A 25,676-nucleotide genomic window follows, 5' to 3' on the forward strand; every position below is an offset into this window, starting at 1 on the left:
ACACTTTACGGGAGTTCTGTAGCATGGGAGTAGTCTTACGCACTATGCGGGTTTTCAGTAGTCTGAGTAAAAGAGAAGCAGCTTCCAGGATTTCTGTACATTGGAAGTAGTGAGAGGCAGTTTACAGGAGTTCTGCATCCTGAGTATACGAAACACTTTACGGAAGTTCAGTAGCATGGTTGTAGTCTTACGCACTATGCAGGTTTTCAGTAGTCTGAGTAAAAGAGAAGCAGCTTACAGGATTTCTGTACATTGGAAGTAGTGAGAGGCAGTTTACAGGAGTTCTGCATCCTGAGTGTAGGAAACACTTTACGGGAGTTCTGTAGCATGGGAGAATGCTTACTCACTATGCGGGTTTCAACAGTCTGAGTAAAAGAGAAGCAGCTTACAGGATTTCTGTACATTGGAAGTAGTGAGAGGCAGTTTACAGGAGTTCTGCCTCCTGAGGTTAGGAAACACTTTACGGGAGTTCTGTAGCATGGAAGTAGTCTTACGCACTATGCGGGTTTTCAGTAGTCTGAGTAAAAGAGAAGCAGCTTACAGGATTTCTGTACATTGGAAGTAGTGAGAGGCAGTTTACAGGAGTTCTGCATCCTGAGTGTAGGAAACACTTTACGGGAGTTCTGTAGCATGGAAGTAGTCTTACGCACTATGTGGGTTTTCAGTAGTCTGAGTAAAAGAGAAGCAGCTTACAGGATTTCTGTACAATGGAAGTAGTGAGAGGCAGTTTACAGGAGTTCTGCATCCTGAGTGTAGGAAACACTTTACGGGAGTTCTGTAGCATGGGAGTAGTCTTACGCACTATGCGGGTTTTCAGTAGTCTGAGTAAAAGAGAAGCAGCTTCCAGGATTTCTGTACATTGGAAGTAGTGAGAGGCAGTTTACAGGAGTTCTGCATCCTGAGTGTAATAAACACTTTATGGGAGTTCTGTAGCATGGGGGTAGTCTTACGCTCTATGCGGGTTTTCAGTAGTCTGATTAAAAGAGAAGCAGCTTACAGGATTTCTGTACATTGGAAGTAGTGAGAGGCAGTTTACACTAGTTCTGCCTCCCGAGGGTAGGAATCACTTTACGGGAGTTCTGTAGCATGGGAGTAATATCACGCACTATGCGGGTTTTCAGTAGTCTGAGTAAAAGAGAAGCAGCTTGCAGGATTTCTGTACATTGGAAGTAGTGAGAGGCAGTTTACAGGAGTTCTGTATCCTGAGGTTAGGAAACACTTTACGGGAGTTCTGTAGCATGGGAGTAGTCTTACTCACTATGCGGGTTTTCAGTAGTCTGAGTAAAAGAGAAGCAGCTTACAGGATTTCTGTACATTGGAAGTAGTGAGAGGCAGTTTAAAGGAGTCCTGCATCCTGAGGGTAGGAAACACTTTACGGGAGTTCTGTAGCATGGGAGTAGTCTTACGCACTATGCGGGTTTTCAGTAGTCTGAGTAAAAGAGAAGCAGCTTACAGGATTTCTGTACATTGGAAGTAGTGAGAGGCAGTTTACAGGAGTTCTGCATCCTGAGGGTAGGAAACACTTTACGGGAGTTCTGTAGCATGGGAGTAGTCTTACGCACTATGCGGGTTTTCAGTAGTCTGAGTAAAAGAGAAGCAGCTTACAGGATTTCTGTACATTGGAATTAGTGAGAGGCAGTTTACAGGAGTTCTGCATCCTGAGTGTAGGAAACACTTTACGGGAGTTCTGTAGCTTGGGTGTAGTCTTACGCAACTATGCAGGTTTTCAGTAGTCTGAGTAAAAGAGAAGCAGCTTACAGGATTTCTGTACATTGGAAGTAGTGAGAGGCAGTTTACAGGAGTTTTGAATCCAGTGTAGGAAACACTTTACGAGAGTTCTGTAGCATGGGAGTAATATCACGCACTATGCAGGTTTTCAGTAGTCTGAGTAAAAGAGAAGCAGCTTACAGGATTTCTGTACATTGGAAGTAGTGAGAGGCAGTTTACACTAGTTCTGCCTCCCGAGGGTAGGAAACACTTTATGGGAGTTCTGTAGCATGGGAGTAGTCTTACGCACTATGGGGGTTTTCAGTAGTCTGAGTAAAAGAGAAGCAGCTTACAGGATTTCTGTACATTGGAAGTAGTGAGAGGCAGTTTACAGGAGTTCTGCATCCTGAGTGTAGGAAACACTTTACGGGAGTTCTGTAGCATGGAAGTAGTCTTACGCACTATGCGGGTTTTCAGTAGTCTGAGTAAAAGAGAAGCAGCTTACAGGATTTCTGTACAATGGAAGTAGTGAGAGGCAGTTTACAGGAGTTCTGCATCCTGAGTGTAGGAATCACTTTACGGGTGTTCTGTCGCATGGGAGAATTCTTCCTCTGTATGTGGGTTTTCAGCAGTCTGAGTAATAGAGAAGCAGCTTACAGTATTTCTGTACATTGGAAGTAGTGAGTGAAAGTTTAAAGGAGTCCTTCATCCCGAGGGTAGGAAACACTTCAAGGGAGTTCTGTAGCATGGGAGTAATATCACGCACTATGCGGGTTTTCAGTAGTCTGAGTAAAAGAGAAGCAGCTTACAGGATTTCTGTACATTGGAAGTAGTGACAGGCAGTTTACAGGAGTTCTGCATACAGTATAGGAAACACTTTACGGGAGTTCTGTAGCATGGGAGTAGTCTTACGCACTATGCGGGTTTTCAGTAGTCTGAGTAAAAGAGAAGCAGCTTATAGGATTTCTGTACATTGGAAGTAGTGAGAGGCAGTTTACAGGAGTTCTGCATCCTGAGTGTAGGAAACACTTTACGGGAGTTCTGTAGCATGGGAGTAGTCTTACGCACTATGCGGGTTTTCAGTAGTCTGAGTAAAAGAGAAGCAGCTTACAGGATTTCTGTACATTGGAAGTAGTGAGAGGCAGTTTACAGGAGTTCTGCATCCTGACTGTAGGAAACACTTTACGGGAGTTCTGTAGCATGGGAGTAGTCTTACGCAATATGCGGGTTTTCAGCAGTCTGAGTAAAAGAGAAGCAGCTTACAGGATTTCTGTACATTGGAAGTAGTGAGAGGCAGTTTACAGGTGTACTGCATCCTGAGTGTAGGAAACACTTTACGGGAGTTCTGTAGCATGGGAGTAGTCTTACGCATTATGCGGGTTTTTAGTAGTCTGAGCAAAAGAGAAGCAGCTTACAGGATTTCTGTATATTGGAAGTAGAAAGGGGCAGTTTACAGGAGTTCTGCATCCTGAGTGTAGGAAACACTTTACGGGAGTTCTGTAGCATGGGAGTAGTCTTACGCACTATGCGGGTTTTCAGTAGTCTGAGTAAAAGAGAAGCAGCTTACAGGATTTCTGTACACTGGAAGTAGTGAGAGGCAGTCTACAGGAGTTCTGCATCCTGAGTGTAGAAAACACTTTACGGGAGTTCTGTAGCATGGGTGTAGTCTTACGCTCTATGCGGGATTTCAGTAGTCTGAGTAAAAGAGAAGCAGCTTACAGGATTTCTGTACATTGGAAGTAGTGAGAGGCAGTTTACACTAGTTCTGTCTCCCGAGGGTAGGAAACACTTTACGGGGTTATGTAGCATGGGAGTCGTTTTACGCACTATACGGGGTTTCAGTAGTCTGAGTAAAAGAGAAGCAGCTTACAGGATTTCTGTACATTGGAAGTAGTGAGAGGCAGTTTACAGGAGTTCTGCATCCTGAGGGTAGAAAACACTTTACGGGAGTTCTGTAGCATGGGTGTAGTCTTACGCTCTATGCGGGATTTCAGTAGTCTGAGTAAAAGAGAAGCAGCTTACAGGATTTCTGTACATTGGAAGTAGTGAGAGGCAGTTTACACTAGTTCTGTCTTCCGAGGGTAGGAAACACTTTACGGGAGTTCTGTAGCATGGGAGTATTCTTACGCACTATGCGGGTTTTCAGTAGTCTGATTAAAAAAGAAGCAGCTTACAGGATTTCTGTACATTGGAAGTAGTGAGAGGCAGTTTACAGGAGTTCTGCATCCTGAGGGTAGGAAACACTTTACGGGAGTTCTGTAGCATGGGAGTAGTCTTACGCACTATGCGGGTTTTCAGTAGTCTGAGTAAAAGAGAAGCAGCTTACAGGATTTCTGTACATTGGAATTAGTGAGAGGCAGTTTACAGGAGTTCTGCATCCTGAGTGTAGGAAACACTTTACGGGAGTTCTGTAGCTTGGGTGTAGTCTTACGCAACTATGCAGGTTTTCAGTAGTCTGAGTAAAAGAGAAGCAGCTTACAGGATTTCTGTACATTGGAAGTAGTGAGAGGCAGTTTACAGGAGTTTGGAATCCAGTGTAGGAAACACTTTACGAGAGTTCTGTAGCATGGGAGTAATATCACGCACTATGCAGGTTTTCAGTAGTCTGAGTAAAAGAGAAGCAGCTTACAGGATTTCTGTACATTGGAAGTAGTGAGAGGCAGTTTACACTAGTTCTGCCTCCCGAGGGTAGGAAACACTTTATGGGAGTTCTGTAGCATGGGAGTAGTCTTACGCACTATGGGGGTTTTCAGTAGTCTGAGTAAAAGAGAAGCAGCTTACAGGATTTCTGTACATTGGAAGTAGTGAGAGGCAGTTTACAGGAGTTCTGCATCCTTAGTGTAGGAAACACTTTACGGGAGTTCTGTAGCATGGAAGTAGTCTTACGCACTATGCGGGTTTTCAGTAGTCTGAGTAAAAGAGAAGCAGCTTACAGGATTTCTGTACAATGGAAGTAGTGAGAGGCAGTTTACAGGAGTTCTGCATCCTGAGTGTAGGAATCACTTTACGGGTGTTCTGTCGCATGGGAGAATTCTTCCTCTGTATGTGGGTTTTCAGCAGTCTGAGTAATAGAGAAGCAGCTTACAGTATTTCTGTACATTGGAAGTAGTGAGTGAAAGTTTAAAGGAGTCCTTCATCCCGAGGGTAGGAAACACTTTAAGGGAGTTCTGTAGCATGGGAGTAATATCACGCACTATGCGGGTTTTCAGTAGTCTGAGTAAAAGAGAAGCAGCTTACAGGATTTCTGTACATTGGAAGTAGTGACAGGCAGTTTACAGGAGTTCTGCATACAGTATAGGAAACACTTTACGGGAGTTCTGTAGCATGGGAGTAGTCTTACGCACTATGCGGGTTTTCAGTAGTCTGAGTAAAAGAGAAGCAGCTTACAGGATTTCTGTACATTGGAAGTAGTGAGAGGCAGTTTACAGGAGTTCTGCATCCTGAGTGTAGGAAACACTTTACGGGAGTTCTGTAGCATGGGAGTAGTCTTACGCACTATGCGGGTTTTCAGTAGTCTGAGTAAAAGAGAAGCAGCTTACAGGATTTCTGTACATTGGAAGTAGTGAGAGGCAGTTTACAGGAGTTCTGCATCCTGACTGTAGGAAACACTTTACGGGAGTTCTGTAGCATGGGAGTAGTCTTACGCACTATGCGGGTTTTCAGCAGTCTGAGTAAAAGAGAAGCAGCTTACAGGATTTCTGTACATTGGAAGTAGTGAGAGGCAGTTTACAGGTGTACTGCATCCTGAGTGTAGGAAACACTTTACGGGAGTTCTGTAGCATGGGATTAGTCTTACGCATTATGCGGGTTTTTAGTAGTCTGAGCAAAAGAGAAGCAGCTTACAGGATTTCTGTATATTGGAAGTAGAAAGGGGCAGTTTACAGGAGTTCTGCATCCTGAGTGTAGGAAACACTTTACGGGAGTTCTGTAGCATGGGAGTAGTCTTACGCACTATGCGGGTTTTCAGTAGTCTGAGTAAAAGAGAAGCAGCTTACAGGATTTCTGTACACTGGAAGTAGAAAGGGGCAGTTTACAGGAGTTCTGCATCCTGAGTGTAGGAAACACTTTACGGGAGTTCTGTAGCATGGGAGTAGTCTTACGCACTATGCGGGTTTTCAGTAGTCTGAGTAAAAGAGAAGCAGCTTACAGGATTTCTGTACACTGGAATTAGTGAGAGGCAGTCTACAGGAGTTCTGCATCCTGAGTGTAGAAAACACTTTACGGGAGTTCTGTAGCATGGGTGTAGTCTTACGCTCTATGCGGGATTTCAGTAGTCTGAGTAAAAGAGAAGCAGCTTACAGGATTTCTGTACATTGGAAGTAGTGAGAGGCAGTTTACACTAGTTCTGTCTCCCGAGGGTAGGAAACACTTTACGGGGTTATGTAGCATGGGAGTCGTTTTACGCACTATACGGGGTTTCAGTAGTCTGAGTAAAAGAGAAGCAGCTTACAGGATTTCTGTACATTGGAAGTAGTGAGAGGCAGTTTACAGGAGTTCTGCATCCTGAGGGTAGAAAACACTTTACGGGAGTTCTGTAGCATGGGTGTAGTCTTACGCTCTATGCGGGATTTCAGTAGTCTGAGTAAAAGAGAAGCAGCTTACAGGATTTCTGTACATTGGAAGTAGTGAGAGGCAGTTTACACTAGTTCTGTCTTCCGAGGGTAGGAAACACTTTACGGGAGTTCTGTAGCATGGGAGTACTCTTACGCACTATGCGGGTTTTCAGTAGTCTGATTAAAAATGAAGCAGCTTACAGGATTTCTGTACATTGGAAGTAGTGAGAGGCAGTTTACAGGAGTTCTGCATCCTGAGGGTAGGAAACACTTTACGGGAGTTCTGTAGCATGGGAGTAGTCTTACGCACTATGCGGGTTTTCAGTAGTCTGAGTAAAAGAGAAGCAGCTTACAGGATTTCTGTACATTGGAATTAGTGAGAGGCAGTTTACAGGAGTTCTGCATCCTGAGTGTAGGAAACACTTTACGGGAGTTCTGTAGCTTGGGTGTAGTCTTACGCAACTATGCAGGTTTTCAGTAGTCTGAGTAAAAGAGAAGCAGCTTACAGGATTTCTGTACATTGGAAGTAGTGAGAGGCAGTTTACAGGAGTTTTGAATCCAGTGTAGGAAACACTTTACGAGAGTTCTGTAGCATGGGAGTAATATCACGCACTATGCAGGTTTTCAGTAGTCTGAGTAAAAGAGAAGCAGCTTACAGGATTTCTGTACATTGGAAGTAGTGAGAGGCAGTTTACACTAGTTCTGCCTCCCGAGGGTAGGAAACACTTTATGGGAGTTCTGTAGCATGGGAGTAGTCTTACGCACTATGGGGGTTTTCAGTAGTCTGAGTAAAAGAGAAGCAGCTTACAGGATTTCTGTACATTGGAAGTAGTGAGAGGCAGTTTACAGGAGTTCTGCATCCTGAGTGTAGGAAACACTTTACGGGAGTTCTGTAGCATGGAAGTAGTCTTACGCACTATGCGGGTTTTCAGTAGTCTGAGTAAAAGAGAAGCAGCTTACAGGATTTCTGTACAATGGAAGTAGTGAGAGGCAGTTTACAGGAGTTCTGCATCCTGAGTGTAGGAATCACTTTACGGGTGTTCTGTCGCATGGGAGAATTCTTCCTCTGTATGTGGGTTTTCAGCAGTCTGAGTAATAGAGAAGCAGCTTACAGTATTTCTGTACATTGGAAGTAGTGAGTGAAAGTTTAAAGGAGTCCTTCATCCCGAGGGTAGGAAACACTTTAAGGGAGTTCTGTAGCATGGGAGTAATATCACGCACTATGCGGGTTTTCAGTAGTCTGAGTAAAAGAGAAGCAGCTTACAGGATTTCTGTACATTGGAAGTAGTGACAGGCAGTTTACAGGAGTTCTGCATACAGTATAGGAAACACTTTACGGGAGTTCTGTAGCATGGGAGTAGTCTCACGCACTATGCGGGTTTTCAGTAGTCTGAGTAAAAGAGAAGCAGCTTACAGGATTTCTGTACATTGGAAGTAGTGAGAGGCAGTTTACAGGAGTTCTGCATCCTGAGGGTAGGAAACACTTTACGGGAGTTCTGTAGCATGGGAGTAGTCTTACGCACTATGCGGGTTTTCAGTAGTCTGAGTAAAAGAGAAGCAGCTTACAGGATTTCTGTACATTGGAAGTAGTGAGAGGCAGTTTACAGGAGTTCTGCATCCTGACTGTAGGAAACACTTTACGGGAGTTCTGTAGCATGGGAGTAGTCTTACGCACTATGCGGGTTTTCAGCAGTCTGAGTAAAAGAGAAGCAGCTTACAGGATTTCTGTACATTGGAAGTAATGAGAGGCAGTTTACAGGTGTACTGCATCCTGAGTGTAGGAAACACTTTACGGGAGTTCTGTAGCATGGGATTAGTCTTACGCATTATGCGGGTTTTTAGTAGTCTGAGCAAAAGAGAAGCAGCTTACAGGATTTCTGTATATTGGAAGTAGAAAGGGGCAGTTTACAGGAGTTCTGCATCCTGAGTGTAGGAAACACTTTACGGGAGTTCTGTAGCATGGGAGTAGTCTTACGCACTATGCGGGTTTTCAGTAGTCTGAGTAAAAGAGAAGCAGCTTACAGGATTTCTGTACACTGGAAGTAGTGAGAGGCAGTCTACAGGAGTTCTGCATCCTGAGGGTAGGAAACACTTTACGGGAGTTCTGTAGCATGGGAGAATTCTTCCTCTTTATGCGGGTTTTCAGTAGTCTGAGTAAAAGAGAAGCAGCTTCCAGGATTTCTGTACATTGGAAGTAGTGAGAGGCAGTTTAAAGCAGTCCTGCATCCTGAGGGTAGTAAACACTTTACGGGAGTTCTGTAGCATGGGAGTAGTCTTACGCACTATGCGGGTTTTCAGTCTTCTGAGTAAAAGAGAAGCAGCTTACAGGATTTCTGTACATTGGAAGTAGTGAGAGGCAGTTTACAGGAGTTCTGCATCCTGAGTATACGAAACACTTTACGGGAGTTCTGTAGCATGGGAGTAGTTTTACGCACTACTCGGGTTTTCAGTAGTCTGAGTAAAAGAGAAGCCGCTTCCAGGATTTCAGTACATTGGAAGTAGTGAGAGGCAGTTTAAAGGAGTCCTGCATCCTTAAAGTAGGAAACAGTTTACGGGAGTTCTGTAGCATGGGAGTAGTCTTACGCACTATGCGGGTTTTCAGTAGTCCGAGTTAAAGAGAAGCAGCTTACAGGATTTCTGTACATTGGAAGTAGTGAGAGGCAGTTTACAGGAGTTCTGCATCCTGAGGGTAGAAAACACTTCACGGGAGTTCTGTAGCATGAGTGTAGTCTTACGCTCTATGCAGGATTTCAGTAGTCTGAGTAAAAGAGAAGCAGCTTACAGGATTTCTGTACATTGGAAGTAGTGAGTGACAGTTTACAGGAGTTCTGCATCCTGAGGGTAGAAAACACTTCACAGGAGATCTGTAGCATGAGTGTAGTCTTACGCTCTATGCAGGATTTTAGTAGTCTGAGTAAAAGAGAAGCAGCTTACAGGATTTCTGTACATTGGAAGTAGTTAGAGGCAGTTTACACTAGTTCTGTCTCCCGAGGGTAGGAAACACTTTACGGGAGTTCTGTAGCATGGGAGTATTCTTACGCACTATACGGGGATTCAGTAGTCTGAGTAAAAGAGAAGCAGCTTGCAGGATTTCTGTACATTGGCAGTAGTGAGAGGCAGTTTACAGGAGTTCTGTATCCTGAGTGTAGGAAACACTTTACGGGAGTTTTGTAGCATGGGAGTAGTCTTACGCACTATGCGGGTTTTCAGTAGTCTGAGTAAAAGAGAAGCAGCTTACAGGATTTCTGTACATTTGAAGTAGTGAGAGGCAGTTTAAACGAGTCCTGCATCCTGAGGGTAGGAAACACTTTACGGGAGTTCTGTAGCATGGGAGTAGTCTTACGCACTATGCGGGTTTTCAGTAGTCTGAGTAAAAGAGAAGCAGCTTCCAGGATTTCTGTACATTGGAAGTAGTGAGAGGCAGTTTACAGGAGTTATGCATCTGAGTGTAGGAAACACTTTACGGGAGTTCTGTAGCATGGGAGTAGTCTTACGCACTATGCGGGTTTTCAGTAGTCTGAGTAAAAGAGAAGCAGCTTACAGGATTTCTGTACTTTGGAAGTAGTGAGCAGCAGTTTCCATGAGTTCTGCATCCTGAGTGTAGGAAACACTTTACGGGGTTCTGTAGCATGGGAGTAGTCTTACGCACTATGCGGGTTTTCAGTAGTCTGAGTAAAAGAGAAGCAGCTTACAGGATTTCTGTACATTTGAAGTAGTGAGAGGCAGTTTAAAGGAGTTCTGCATCCTGAGTGTAAGAAACAGTTTACGGGAGTTCTGTAGCATGGGAGTAGTCTTACGCACTATGCGGGTTTTCAGTAGTCTGAGTAAAAGAGAAGCAGCTTCCAGGATTTCTGTACATTGGAAGTAGTGAGAGGCAGTTTACAGGAGTTCTGCATCCTGAGTATACGAAACACTTTACGGGAGTTCTGTAGCATGGGAGTAGTTTTACGCACTACTCGGGTTTTCAGTAGTCTGAGTAAAAGAGAAGCAGCTTACAGGATTTCTGTACATTGGAAGTAGTGAGAGTCAGTTTACAGGAGTTCTGCATCCTGAGTGTAGGAAACACTTTACTGGAGTTCTGTAGCATGGGAGAATGCTTACTCACTATGCGGGTTTCAACAGTCTGAGTAAAAGAGAAGCAGCTTACAGGATTTCTGTACATTGGAAGTCGTGAGAGGCAGTTTACAGGAGTTCTGCATCCTGAGTGTAGGAATCACTTTACGGGTGTCTGTCGCATGGGAGAATTCTTCCTCTGTATGCGGGTTTTCAGCATTCTGAGTAATAGAGAAGCAGCTTACAGGATTTCTGTACATTGGAAGTAGTGAGTGACAGTTTAAAGGAGTCCTGCATCCTGAGGGTAGGAAACACTTTACGGGAGTTCTGTAGCATGGAAGTAGTCTTACGCACTAAGCGGGTTTTCAGTAGTCTGAGTAAAAGAGAAGCAGCTTACAGGATTTCTGTACATTGGAAGTAGTGAGAGGCAGTTTAAAGGAGTTCTGCAACCTGAGGGTAGGAAACACTTTACGGGAGTTCTGTAGCATGGGAGTAGTCTTAGGCACTATGCGGGTTTTCAGTAGTCTGAGTAAAAGAGAAGCAGCTTACAGGATTTCTGTACATTGGAAGTAGTGAGAGGCTGTTTACAGGAGTTCTGTATCCTGAGTGTAGGAAACACTTTACGGGAGTTCTGTAGCATGGGAGTAGTCTTACGCACTATGCGGGTTTTCAGTAGTCTGAGTAAAAGAGAAGCAGCTTACAGGATTTCTGTACATTGGAAATAGTGAGAGGCAGTTTACAGGAGTTCTGCATCCTGAGTGTAGAAAACACTTTACGGGAGTTCTGTAGCATGGGAATAGTCTTACGCACTATGCGGGTTTTCAGTACTCTGAACCAAAGAGAAGCAGCTTACAGGATTTCTGTACATTGGAAGTAGTGAGAGGCAGTTTACACTAGTTCTGTCTCCCGAGGGTAGGAAACACTTTACGGGAGTTCTGTAGCATGGGAGTAGTTTTACGCACTATACGGGGTTTCAGTAGTCTGAGTAAAAGAGAAGCAGCTTACAGGATTTCTGTACATTGGAAGTAGTGAGAGGCAGTTTACAGTAGTTCTGCATCCTGAGGGTAGAAAACACTTTACGGGAGTTCTGTAGCATGGGTGTAGTCTTACGCTCTATGCGGGATTTCAGTAGTCTGAGTAAAAGAGAAGCAGCTTACAGGATTTCTGTACATTGGAAGTAGTGAGAGGCAGTTTACACTAGTTCTGTCTTCCGAGGGTAGGAAACACTTTACGGGAGTTCTGTAGCATGGGAGTATTCTTACGCACTATGCGGGTTTTCAGTAGTCTGAGTAAAAGAGAAGCAGCTTACAGGATTTCTGTACATTGAAAGTAGTGAGAGGCAGTTTACAGGAGTTCTGCATCCTGAGTGTAGGAAACACTTTACGGGAGTTCTGTAGCATGGGAGTAGTCTTACGCACTATGCGGGTTTTCAGTAGTCTGAGTAAAAGAGAAGCAGCTTACAGGATTTCTGTACACTGGAAGTAGTGAGAGGCAGTCTACAGGAGTTCTGCATCCTGAGGGTAGAAAACACTTTACGGGAGTTCTGTAGCATGGGTGTAGTCTTACGCTCTATGCGGGATTTCAGTAGTCTGAGTAAAAGAGAAGCAGCTTACAGGATTTCTGTACATTGGAAGTAGTGAGAGGCAGTTTACACTAGTTCTGTCTCCCGAGGGTAGGAAACACTTTACGGGAGTTCTGTAGCATGGGAGTAGTTTTACGCACTATACGGGGTTTCAGTAGTCTGAGTAAAAGAGAAGCAGCTTACAGGATTTCTGTACATTGGAAGTAGTGAGAGGCAGTTTACAGGAGTTCTGCATCCTGAGGGTAGAAAACACTTTACGGGAGTTCTGTAGCATGGGTGTAGTCTTACGCTCTATGCGGGATTTCAGTAGTCTGAGTAAAAGAGAAGCAGCTTACAGGATTTCTGTACATTGGAAGTAGTGAGAGGCAGTTTACAGGAGTTCTGCATCCTGAGGGTAGGAAACACTTTACGGGAGTTCTGTAGCATGGGAGTATTCTTACGCACTATGCGGGTTTTCAGTAGTCTGAGTAAAAAAGAAGCAGCTTACAGGATTTCTGTACATTGGAAGTAATGAGAGGCAGTTTACAGGAGTTCTGCATCCTGAGGGTAGGAAACACTTTACGGGAGTTCTGTAGCATGGGAGTAGTCTTAACCACTATGCGGGTTTTCAGTAGTCTGAGTAAAAGAGAAGCAGCTTCCAGGATTTCTGTACATTGGAAGTAGTGAGAGGCAGTTTAAAGGAGTCCTGCATCCTTAAAGTAGGAAACACTTTACGGGAGTTCTGTAGCATGGGAGTAGTCTTACGCACTATGCGGGTTTTCAGTAGTCCGAGTTAAAGAGAAGCAGCTTACAGGATTTCTGTACACTGGAAGTAGTGAGAGGCAGTTTACAGGAGTTCTGCATCCTGAGGGTAGAAAACACTTCACGGGAGTTCTGTAGCATGAGTGTAGTCTTACGCTCTATGCAGGATTTCAGTAGTCTGAGTAAAAGAGAAGCAGCTTACAGGATTTCTGTACATTGGAAGTAGTGAGTGACAGTTTACAGGAGTTCTGCATCCTGAGGGTAGAAAACACTTCACAGGAGAAATGTAGCATGAGTGTAGTCTTACGCTCTATGCAGGATTTTAGTAGTCTGAGTAAAAGAGAAGCAGCTTACAGGATTTCTGTACATTGGAAGTAGTGAGAGGCAGTTTACACTAGTTCTGCCTCCCGAGGGTAGGAAACACTTTATGGGAGTTCTGTAGCATGGGAGTATTCTTACGCACTATACGGGGATTCAGTAGTCTGAGTAAAAGTGAAGCAGCTTGCAGGATTTCTGTACATTGGCAGTAGTGAGAGGCTGTTTACAGGAGTTCTGTATCCTGAGTGTAGGAAACACTTTACGGGAGTTTTGTAGCATGGGAGTAGTCTTACGCACTATGCGGGTTTTCAGTAGTCTGAGTAAAAGAGAAGCAGCTTACAGGATTTCTGTACATTGTAAGTAGTGAGAGGCAGTTTAAAGGAGTCCTGCATCCTGAGGGTAGGAAACACTTTACGGGAGTTCTGTAGCATGGGAGTAGTCTTACGCACTATGCGGGTTTTCAGTAGTCTGAGTAAAAGAGAAGCAGCTTCCAGGATTTCTGTACATTGGAAGTAGTGAGAGGCAGTTTACAGGAGTTATGCATCTGAGTGTAGGAAACACTTTACGGGAGTTCTGTAGCATGGGAGTAGTCTTACGCACTATGCGGGTTTTCAGTAATCTGAGTAAAAGAGAAGCAGCTTACAGGATTTCTGTACATTGGAAGTAGTGAGCAGCAGTTTCCAGGAGTTCTGCATCCTGAGTGTAGGAAACACTTTACGGGGTTCTGTAGCATGGGAGTAGTCTTACGCACTATGCGGGTTTTCAGTAGTCTGAGTAAAAGAGAAGCAGCTTACAGGATTTCTGTACATTTGAAGTAGTGAGAGGCAGTTTAAAGGAGTTCTGCATCCTGAGTGTAAGAAACAGTTTACGGGAGTTCTGTAGCATGGGAGTAGTCTTACGCACTATGCGGGTTTTCAGTAGTCTGAGTAAAAGAGAAGCAGCTTCCAGGATTTCTGTACATTGGAAATAGTGAGAGGCAGTTTACAGCAGTTCTGCATCCTGAGTATACGAAACACTTTACGGGAGTTCTGTAGCATGGGAGTAGTTTTACGCACTACTCGGGTTTTCAGTAGTCTGAGTAAAAGAGAAGCAGCTTACAGGATTTCTGTACATTGGAAGTAGTGAGAGGCAGTTTACACTAGTTCTGTCTTCCGAGGGTAGGAAACACTTTACGGGAGTTCTCTTTCATGGGAGAATTCTTACGCACTATGCGGGTTTTCAGTAGTCTGAGTAAAAGAGAAGCAGCTTACAGGATTTCTGTACATTGGAAGTAGTGACAGGCAGTTTACAGGAGTTCTGCATACAGTATAGGAAACACTTTACGGGAGTTCTGTAGCATGGGAGTAGTCTTACGCACTATGCGGGTTTTCAGTAGTCTGAGTAAAAGAGAAGCAGCTTACAGGATTTCTGTACATTGGAAGTAGTGAGAGGCAGTTTACAGGAGTTCTGCATCCTGAGGGTAGGAAACACTTTACGGGAGTTCTGTAGCATGGGAGTAGTCTTACGCACTATGCGGGTTTTCAGTAGTCTGAGTAAAAGAGAAGCAGCTTACAGGATTTCTGTACATTGGAAGTAGTGAGAGGCAGTTTACAGGAGTTCTGCATCCTGACTGTAGGAAACACTTTACGGGAGTTCTGTAGCATGGGAGTAGTCTTACGCACTATGCGGGTTTTCAGCAGTCTGAGTAAAAGAGAAGCAGCTTACAGGATTTCTGTACATTGGAAGTAATGAGAGGCAGTTTACAGGTGTACTGCATCCTGAGTGTAGGAAACACTTTACGGGAGTTCTGTAGCATGGGATTAGTCTTACGCATTATGCGGGTTTTTAGTAGTCTGAGCAAAAGAGAAGCAGCTTACAGGATTTCTGTATATTGGAAGTAGAAAGGGGCAGTTTACAGGAGTTCTGCATCCTGAGTGTAGGAAACACTTTACGGGAGTTCTGTAGCATGGGAGTAGTCTTACGCACTATGCGGGTTTTCAGTAGTCTGAGTAAAAGAGAAGCAGCTTACAGGATTTCTGTACACTGGAAGTAGTGAGAGGCAGTCTACAGGAGTTCTGCATCCTGAGGGTAGGAAACACTTTACGGGAGTTCTGTAGCATGGGAGAATTCTTCCTCTTTATGCGGGTTTTCAGTAGTCTGAGTAAAAGAGAAGCAGCTTACAGGATTTCTGTACATTGGAAGTAGTGAGAGGCAGTTTAAAGCAGTCCTGCATCCTGAGGGTAGTAAACACTTTACGGGAGTTCTGTAGCATGGGAGTAGTCTTACGCACTATGCGGGTTTTCAGTCTTCTGAGTAAAAGAGAAGCAGCTTACAGGATTTCTGTACATTGGAAGTAGTGAGAGGCAGTTTACAGGAGTTCTGCATCCTGAGTATACGAAACACTTTACGGGAGTTCTGTAGCATGGGAGTAGTTTTACGCACTACTCGGGTTTTCAGTAGTCTGAGTAAAAGAGAAGCCGCTTCCAGGATTTCAGTACATTGGAAGTAGTGAGAGGCAGTTTAAAGGAGTCCTGCATCCTTAAAGTAGGAAACAGTTTACGGGAGTTCTGTAGCATGGGAGTAGTCTTACGCACTATGCGGGTTTTCAGTAGTCCGAGTTAAAGAGAAGCAGCTTACAGGATTTCTGTACATTGGAAGTAGTGAGAGGCAGTTTACAGGAGTTCTGCATCCTGAGGGTAGAAAACACTTCACGGGAGTTCTGTAGCATGAGTGTAGTCTTACGCTCTATGCAGGATTTCAGTAGTCTGAGTAAAAGAGAAGCAGCTTACAGGATTTCTGTACATTGGAAGTAGTGAGTGACAGTTTACAGGAGTTCTGCATCCTGAGGGTAGAAAACACTTCACAGGAGATCTGTAGCATGAGTGTAGTCTTACGCTCTATGCAGGATTTTAGTAGTCTGAGTAAAAGAGAAGCAGCTTACAGGATTTCTGTACATTGGAAGTAGTTAGAGGCAGTTTACACTAGTTCTGTCTCCCGAGGGTAGGAAACACTTTACGGGAGTTCTGTAGCATGGGAGTATTCTTACGCACTATACGGGGATTCAGTAGTCTGAGTAAAAGAGAAGCAGCTTGCAGGATTTCTGTACATTGGCAGTAGTGAGAGGCAGTTTACAGGAGTTCTGTATCCTGAGTGTAGGAAACACTTTACGGGAGTTTTGTAGCATGGGAGTAGTCTTACGCACTATGCGGGTTTTCAGTAGTCTGAGTAAAAGAGAAGCAGCTTACAGGATTTCTGTACATTTGAAGTAGTGAGAGGCAGTTTAAACGAGTCCTGCATCCTGAGGGTAGGAAACACTTTACGGGAGTTCTGTAGCATGGGAGTAGTCTTACGCACTATGCGGGTTTTCAGTAGTCTGAGTAAAAGAGAAGCAGCTTCCAGGATTTCTGTACATTGGAAGTAGTGAGAGGCAGTTTACAGGAGTTATGCATCTGAGTGTAGGAAACACTTTACGGGAGTTCTGTAGCATGGGAGTAGTCTTACGCACTATGCGGGTTTTCAGTAGTCTGAGTAAAAGAGAAGCAGCTTACAGGATTTCTGTACTTTGGAAGTAGTGAGCAGCAGTTTCCATGAGTTCTGCATCCTGAGTGTAGGAAACACTTTACGGGGTTCTGTAGCATGGGAGTAGTCTTACGCACTATGCGGGTTTTCAGTAGTCTGAGTAAAAGAGAAGCAGCTTACAGGATTTCTGTACATTTGAAGTAGTGAGAGGCAGTTTAAAGGAGTTCTGCATCCTGAGTGTAAGAAACAGTTTACGGGAGTTCTGTAGCATGGGAGAATGCTTACTCACTATGCGGGTTTTCAGTAGTCTGAGTAAAAGAGAAGCAGCTTCCAGGATTTCTGTACATTGGAAGTAGTGAGAGGCAGTTTACAGGAGTTCTGCATCCTGAGTATACGAAACACTTTACGGGAGTTCTGTAGCATGGGAGTAGTTTTACGCACTACTCGGGTTTTCAGTAGTCTGAGTAAAAGAGAAGCAGCTTACAGGATTTCTGTACATTGGAAGTAGTGAGAGGCAGTTTAAAGGAGTTCTGCATCCTGAGTGTAGGAAACACTTTACGGGAGTTCTCTTTCATGGGAGAATTCTTACGCACTATGCGGGTTTTCAGTAGTCTGAGTAAAAGAGAAGCAGCTTACAGGATTTCTGTACATTGGAAGCAGTGAGAGGCAGTTTACAGGAGTTCTGCATCCTGAGTGTAGGAAACACTTTACGGGAGTTCTGTAGCATGGGAGTAGTCTTACGCACTATGAGGGTTTTCAGTAGTCAGAGTAAAAGAGAAGCAGCTTACAGGATTTCTGAACATTGGAAGTAGTGAGAGTCAGTTTACAGGAGTTCTGCATCCTGAGTGTAGGAAACACTTTACTGGAGTTCTGTAGCATGGGAGAATGCTTACTCACTATGCGGGTTTCAACAGTCTGAGTAAAAGAGAAGCAGCTTACAGGATTTCTGTACATTGGAAGTCGTGAGAGGCAGTTTACAGGAGTTCTGCATCCTGAGTGTAGGAATCACTTTACGGGTGTCTGTCGCATGGGAGAATTCTTCCTCTGTATGCGGGTTTTCAGCAGTCTGAGTAATAGAGAAGCAGCTTACAGGATTTCTGTACATTCGAAGTAGTGAGTGACAGTTTAAAGGAGTCCTGCATCCTGAGGGTAGGAAACACTTTACGGGAGTTCTGTAGCATGGAAGTAGTCTTACGCACTAAGCGGGTTTTCAGTAGTCTGAGTAAAAGAGAAGCAGCTTACAGGATTTCTGTACATTGGAAGTAGTGAGAGGCAGTTTAAAGGAGTTCTGCAACCTGAGGGTAGGAAACACTTTACGGGAGTTCTGTAGCATGGGAGTAGTCTTAGGCACTATGCGGGTTTTCAGTAGTCTGAGTAAAAGAGAAGCAGCTTACAGGATTTCTGTACATTGGAAGTAGTGAGAGGCTGTTTACAGGAGTTCTGTATCCTGAGTGTAGGAAACACTTTACGGGAGTTCTGTAGCATGGGAGTAGTCTTACGCACTATGCGGGTTTTCAGTAGTCTGAGTAAAAGAGAAGCAGCTTACAGGATTTCTGTACATTGGAAATAGTGAGAGGCAGTTTACAGGAGTTCTGCATCCTGAGTGTAGAAAACACTTTACGGGAGTTCTGTAGCATGGGAATAGTCTTACGCACTATGCGGGTTTTCAGTACTCTGAACCAAAGAGAAGCAGCTTACAGGATTTCTGTACATTGGAAGTAGTGAGAGGCAGTTTACACTAGTTCTGTCTCCCGAGGGTAGGAAACACTTTACGGGAGTTCTGTAGCATGGGAGTAGTTTTACGCACTATACGGGGTTTCAGTAGTCTGAGTAAAAGAGAAGCAGCTTACAGGATTTCTGTACATTGGAAGTAGTGAGAGGCAGTTTACAGTAGTTCTGCATCCTGAGGGTAGAAAACACTTTACGGGAGTTCTGTAGCATGGGTGTAGTCTTACGCTCTATGCGGGATTTCAGTAGTCTGAGTAAAAGAGAAGCAGCTTACAGGATTTCTGTACATTGGAAGTAGTGAGAGGCAGTTTACACTAGTTCTGTCTTCCGAGGGTAGGAAACACTTTACGGGAGTTCTGTAGCATGGGAGTATTCTTACGCACTATGCGGGTTTTCAGTAGTCTGAGTAAAAAAGAAGCAGCTTACAGGATTTCTGTACATTGGAAGTAATGAGAGGCAGTTTACAGGAGTTCTGCATCCTGAGTGTAGGAAACACTATACGGGAGTTCCGTAGCATGGGAGAATTCTTCCTCTTTATGCGGGTTTTCAGTAGTCTGAGTAAAAGAGAAGCAGCTTACAGGATTTCTGTACATTGGAAGTAGTGAGAGGCAGTTTAAAGCAGTCCTGCATCCTGAGGGTAGTAAACACTTTACGGGAGTTCTGTAGCTTGGGTGTAGTCTTACGCACTATGCGGGTTTTCAGTCTTCTGAGTAAAAGAGAAGCAGCTTACAGGATTTCTGTACATTGGAAGTAGTGAGCTGCAGTTTACAGGAGTTCTGCATTCTGAGGGTAGCAAACACTTTACGGGAGTTCTGTAGCATGGGAGTAGTCTTAACCACTATGCGGGTTTTCAGTAGTCTGAGTAAAAGAGAAGCAGCTTCCAGGATTTCTGTACATTGGAAGTAGTGAGAGGCAGTTTAAAGGAGTCCTGCATCCTGAGGGTAGGAAACACTTTACGGGAGTTCTGTAGCATGGGAGTAGTCTTAACCACTATGCGGGTTTTCAGTAGTCTGAGTAAAAGAGAAGCAGCTTCCAGGATTTCTGTACATTGGAAGTAGTGAGAGGCAGTTTACAGGAGTTATGCATCTGAGTGTAGGAAACACTTTACGGGAGTTCTGTAGCATGGGAGTAGTCTTACGCACTATGCGGGTTTTCAGTAATCTGAGTAAAAGAGAAGCAGCTTACAGGATTTCTGTACATTGGAAGTAGTGACAGGCAGTTTCCAGGAGTTCTGCATCCTGAGTGTAGGAAACACTTTACGGGGTTCTGTAGCATGGGAGTAGTCTTACGCACTATGCGGGTTTTCAGTAGTCTGAGTAAAAGAGAAGCAGCTTACAGGATTTCTGTACATTTGAAGTAGTGAGAGGCAGTTTAAAGGAGTTCTGCATCCTGAGTGTAAGAAACAGTTTACGGGAGTTCTGTAGCATGGGAGTAGTCTTACGCACTATGCGGGTTTTCAGTAGTCTGAGTAAAAGAGAAGCAGCTTCCAGGATTTCTGTACATTGGAAATAGTGAGAGGCAGTTTACAGCAGTTCTGCATCCTGAGTATACGAAACACTTTACGGGAGTTCTGTAGCATGGGAGTAGTTTTACGCACTACTCGGGTTTTCAGTAGTCTGAGTAAAAGAGAAGCAGCTTACAGGATTTCTGTACATTGGAAGTAGTGAGAGGCAGTTTACACTAGTTCTGTCTTCCGAGGGTAGGAAACACTTTACGGGAGTTCTCTTTCATGGGAGAATTCTTACGCACTATGCGGGTTTTCAGTAGTCTGAGTAAAAGAGAAGCAGCTTACAGGATTTCTGTACATTGGAAGCAGTGAGAGGCAGTTTACAGGAGTTCTGCATCCTGAGTGTAGGAAACACTTTACGGGAGTTCTGTAGCATGGGAGTAGTCTTACGCACTATGAGGGTTTTCAGTAGTCAGAGTAAAAGAGAAGCAGCTTACAGGATTTCTGAACATTGGAAGTAGTGAGAGTCAGTTTACAGGAGTTCTGCATCCTGAGTGTAGGAAACACTTTACTGGAGTTCTGTAGCATGGGAGAATTCTTACTCACTATGCGGGTTTCAACAGTCTGAGTAAAAGAGAAGCAGCTTACAGGATTTCTGTACATTGGAAGTCGTGAGAGGCAGTTTACAGGAGTTCTGCATCCTGAGTGTAGGAATCAATTTACGGGTGTCTGTCGCATGGGAGAATTCTTCCTCTGTATGCGGGTTTTCAGCAGTCTGAGTAATAGAGAAGCAGCTTACAGGATTTCTGTACATTGGAAGTAGTGAGTGACAGTTTAAAGGAGTCCTGCATCCTGAGGGTAGGAAACACTTTACGGGAGTTCTGTAGCATGGAAGTAGTCTTACGCACTAAGCGGGTTTTCAGTAGTCTGAGTAAAAGAGAAGCAGCTTACAGGATTTCTGTACATTGGAAGTAGTGAGAGGCAGTTTAAAGGAGTTCTGCAACCTGAGGGTAGGAAACACTTTACGGGAGTTCTGTAGCATGGGAGTAGTCTTATGCACTATGCGGGTTTTCAGTAGTCTGAGTAAAAGAGAAGCAGCTTACAGGATTTCTGTACATTGGAAGTAGTGAGAGGCTGTTTACAGGAGTTCTGTATCCTGAGTGTAGGAAACACTTTACGGGAGTTCTGTAGCATGGGAGTAGTCTTACGCACTATGAGGGTTTTCAGTAGTCTGAGTAAAAGAGAAGCAGCTTACAGGATTTCTGTACATTGGAAATAGTGAGAGGCAGTTTACAGGAGTTCTGCATCCTGAGTGTAGAAAACACTTTACGGGAGTTCTGTAGCATGGGAGTAGTCTTACGCACTATGCGGGTTTTCAGTACTCTGAACCAAAGAGAAGCAGCTTACAGGATTTCTGTACATTGGAAGTACTGAGAGGCAGTTTACACTAGTTCTGTCTCCGAGGGTAGGAAACACTTTACGGGAGTTCTGTAGCATGGGAGTAGTTTTACGCACTATACGGGGTTTCAGTAGTCTGAGTAAAAGAGAAGCAGCTTACAGGATTTCTGTACATTGGAAGTAGTGAGAGGCAGTTTACAGGAGTTCTGCATCCTGAGGGTAGAAAACACTTTACGGGAGTTCTGTAGCATGGGTGTAGTCTTACGCTCTATGCGGGATTTCAGTAGTCTGAGTAAAAGAGAAGCAGCTTACAGGATTTCTGTACATTGGAAGTAGTGAGAGGCAGTTTACACTAGTTCTGTCTTCCGAGGGTAGGAAACACTTTACGGGAGTTCTGTAGCATGGGAGTATTCTTACGCACTATGCGGGTTTTCAGTAGTCTGAGTAAAAAAGAAGCAGCTTACAGGATTTCTGTACATTGGAAGTAATGAGAGGCAGTTTACAGGAGTTCTGCATCCTGAGTGTAGGAAACACTATACGGGAGTTCCGTAGCATGGGAGAATTCTTCCTCTTTATGCGGGTTTTCAGTAGTCTGAGTAAAAGAGAAGCAGCTTACAGGATTTCTGTACATTGGAAGTAGTGAGAGGCAGTTTAAAGCAGTCCTGCATCCTGAGGGTAGTAAACACTTTACGGGAGTTCTGTAGCATGGGAGTAGTCTTACGCACTATGCGGGTTTTCAGTCTTCTGAGTAAAAGAGAAGCAGCTTACAGGATTTCTGTACATTGGAAGTAGTGAGCTGCAGTTTACAGGAGTTCTGCATCCTGAGTATACGAAACACTTTACGGGAGTTCTGTAGCATGGGAGTAGTTTTACGCACTACTCGGGTTTTCAGTAGTCTGAGTAAAAGAGAAGCCGCTTCCAGGATTTCAGTACATTGGAAGTAGTGAGAGGCAGTTTAAAGGAGTCCTGCATCCTTAAAGTAGGAAACAGTTTACGGGAGTTCTGTAGCATGGGAGTAGTCTTACGCACTATGCGGGTTTTCAGTAGTCCGAGTTAAAGAGAAGCAGCTTACAGGATTTCTGTACATTGGAAGTAGTGAGAGGCAGTTTACAGGAGTTCTGCATCCTGAGGGTAGAAAACACTTCACGGGAGTTCTGTAGCATGAGTGTAGTCTTACGCTCTATGCAGGATTTCAGTAGTCTGAGTAAAAGAGAAGCAGCTTACAGGATTTCTGTACATTGGAAGTAGTGAGTGACAGTTTACAGGAGTTCTGCATCCTGAGGGTAGAAAACACTTCACAGGAGATCTGTAGCATGAGTGTAGTCTTACGCTCTATGCAGGATTTTAGTAGTCTGAGTAAAAGAGAAGCAGCTTACAGGATTTCTGTACATTGGAAGTAGTTAGAGGCAGTTTACACTAGTTCTGCCTCCCGAGGGTAGGAAACACTTTATGGGAGTTCTGTAGCATGGGAGTATTCTTACGCACTATACGGGGATTCAGTAGTCTGAGTAAAAGAGAAGCAGCTTGCAGGATTTCTGTACATTGGCAGTAGTGAGAGGCTGTTTACAGGAGTTCTGTATCCTGAGTGTAGGAAACACTTTACGGGAGTTTTGTAGCATGGGAGTAGTCTTACGCACTATGCGGGTTTTCAGTAGTCTGAGTAAAAGAGAAGCAGCTTACAGGATTTCTGTACATTGTAAGTAGTGAGAGGCAGTTTAAAGGAGTCCTGCATCCTGAGGGTAGGAAACACTTTACGGGAGTTCTGTAACATGGGAGTAGTCTTACGCACTATGCGGGTTTTCAGTAGTCTGAGTAAAAGAGAAGCAGCTTCCAGGATTTCTGTACATTGGAAGTAGTGAGAGGCAGTTTACAGGAGTTATGCATCTGAGTGTAGGAAACACTTTACGGGAGTTCTGTAGCATGGGAGTAGTCTTACGCACTATGCGGGTTTTCAGTAATCTGAGTAAAAGAGAAGCAGCTTACAGGATTTCTGTACATTGGAAGTAGTGAGCAGCAGTTTCCAGGAGTTCTGCATCCTGAGTGTAGGAAACACTTTACGGGGTTCTGTAGCATGGGAGTAGTCTTACGCACTATGCGGGTTTTCAGTAGTCTGAGTAAAAGAGAAGCAGCTTACAGGATTTCTGTACATTTGAAGTAGTGAGAGGCAGTTTAAAGGAGTTCTGCATCCTGAGTGTAAGAAACAGTTTACGGGAGTTCTGTAGCATGGGAGTAGTCTTACGCACTATGCGGGTTTTCAGTAGTCTGAGTAAAAGAGAAGCAGCTTCCAGGATTTCTGTACATTGGAAATAGTGAGAGGCAGTTTACAGGAGTTCTGCATCCTGAGTATACGAAACACTTTACGGGAGTTCTGTAGCATGGGAGTAGTTTTACGCACTACTCGGGTTTTCAGTAGTCTGAGTAAAAGAGAAGCAGCTTACAGGATTTCTGTACATTGGAAGTAGTGAGAGGCAGTTTAAAGGAGTTCTGCATCCTGAGTGTAGGAAACACTTTACGGGAGTTCTCCTTCATGGGAGAATTCTTACGCACTATGCGGGTTTTCAGTAGTCTGAGTAAAAGAGAAGCAGCTTACAGGATTTCTGTACATTGGAAGCAGTGAGAGGCAGTTTACAGGAGTTCTGCATCCTGAGTGTAGGAAACACTTTACGGGAGTTCTGTAGCATGGGAGTAGTCTTACGCACTATGAGGGTTTTCAGTAGTCAGAGTAAAAGAGAAGCAGCTTACAGGATTTCTGAACATTGGAAGTAGTGAGAGTCAGTTTACAGGAGTTCTGCATCCTGAGTGTAGGAAACACTTTACTGGAGTTCTGTAGCATGGGAGAATGCTTACTCACTATGCGGGTTTCAACAGTCTGAGTAAAAGAGAAGCAGCTTACAGGATTTCTGTACATTGGAAGTCGTGAGAGGCAGTTTACAGGAGTTCTGCATCCTGAGTGTAGGAATCAATTTACGGGTGTCTGTCGCATGGGAGAATTCTTCCTCTGTATGCGGGTTTTCAGCAGTCTGAGTAATAGAGAAGCAGCTTACAGGATTTCTGTACATTGGAAGTAGTGAGTGACAGTTTAAAGGAGTCCTGCATCCTGAGGGTAGGAAACACTTTACGGGAGTTCTGTAGCATGGAAGTAGTCTTACGCACTAAGCGGGTTTTCAGTAGTCTGAGTAAAAGAGAAGCAGCTTACAGGATTTCTGTACATTGGAAGTAGTGAGAGGCAGTTTAAAGGAGTTCTGCAACCTGAGGGTAGGAAACACTTTACGGGAGTTCTGTAGCATGGGAGTAGTCTTACGCACTATGCGGGTTTTCAGTACTCTGAACCAAAGAGAAGCAGCTTACAGGATTTCTGTACATTGGAAGTAGTGAGAGGCAGTTTACACTAGTTCTGTCTCCCGAGGGTAGGAAACACTTTACGGGAGTTCTCTTGCATGGGAGAATTCTTACGCACTATGCGGGTTTTCAGTAGTCTGAGTAAAAGAGAAGCAGCTTACAGGATTTCTGTACATTGGAAGCAGTGAGAGGCAGTTTACAGGAGTTCTGCATCCTGAGTGTAGGAAACACTTTACGGGAGTTCTGTAGCATGGGAGAATGCTTACTCACTATGCGGGTTTCAACAGTCTGATTAAAAGAGAAGCAGCTTACAGGATTTCTGTACATTGGAAGTAGTGAGAGGCAGTTTACAGGAGTTCTGCCTCCTGAGGGTAGGAAACACTTTACGGGAGTTCTGTAGCATGGGAGTAATATCACGCACTATGCGGGTTTTCAGTAGTCTGAGTAAAAGAGAAGCAGCTTACAGGATTTCTGTACATTGGAAGTAGTGAGAGGCAGTTTAAAGGAGTTCTGCATCCTGAGTGTAGGAAACACTTTACGGGAGTTCTGTAGCATGGAAGTAGTCTTACGCACTATGCGGGTTTTCAGTAGTCTGAGTAAAAGAGAAGCAGCTTCCAGGATTTCTGTACATTGGAAGTAGTGAGAGGCAGTTTACAGGAGTTCTGCATCCTGAGTGTAGGAAACACTTTACGGGAGTTCTGTAGCATGAAAGTAGTCTTACGCACTATGCGGGTTTTCAGTAGTCTGAGTAAAAGAGAAGCAGCTTACAGGATTTCTGTACATTGGAAGTAGTGAGAGGCAGTTTACAGGAGTTCTGCATCCTGAGTGTAGGAATCACTTTACGGGTGTTCTGTCGCATGGGAGAATTCTTCCTCTGTATGCGGGTTTTCAGCAGTCTGAGTAATAGAGAAGCAGCTTACAGGATTTCTGTACATTGGAAGTAGTGAGTGACAGTTTAAAGGAGTCCTGCATCCTGAGGGTAGGAAACACTTTATGGGAGTTCTGTAGCATGGAAGTAGTCTTACGCACTATGCGGGTTTTCAGTAGTCTGAGTAAAAGAGAAGCAGCTTACAGGATTTCTGTACATTGGAAGTAGTGAGAGGCAGTTTAAAGGAGTTCTGCAACCTGAGGGTAGGAAACACTTTACGGGAGTTCTGTAGCATGGGAGTAGTCTTACGCACTATGCGGGTTTTCAGTAGTCCGAGTTAAAGAGAAGCAGCTTACAGGATTTCTGTACATTGGAAGTAGTGAGAGGCAGTTTACAGGAGTTCTGCTTCCTGAGGGTAGAAAACACTTCACGGGAGTTCTGTAG

Source organism: Oryctolagus cuniculus, chromosome 8 (assembly GCF_964237555.1).
Source record: "Oryctolagus cuniculus chromosome 8, mOryCun1.1, whole genome shotgun sequence".
In the NCBI taxonomy this organism is placed as follows: domain Eukaryota; kingdom Metazoa; phylum Chordata; class Mammalia; order Lagomorpha; family Leporidae; genus Oryctolagus; species Oryctolagus cuniculus.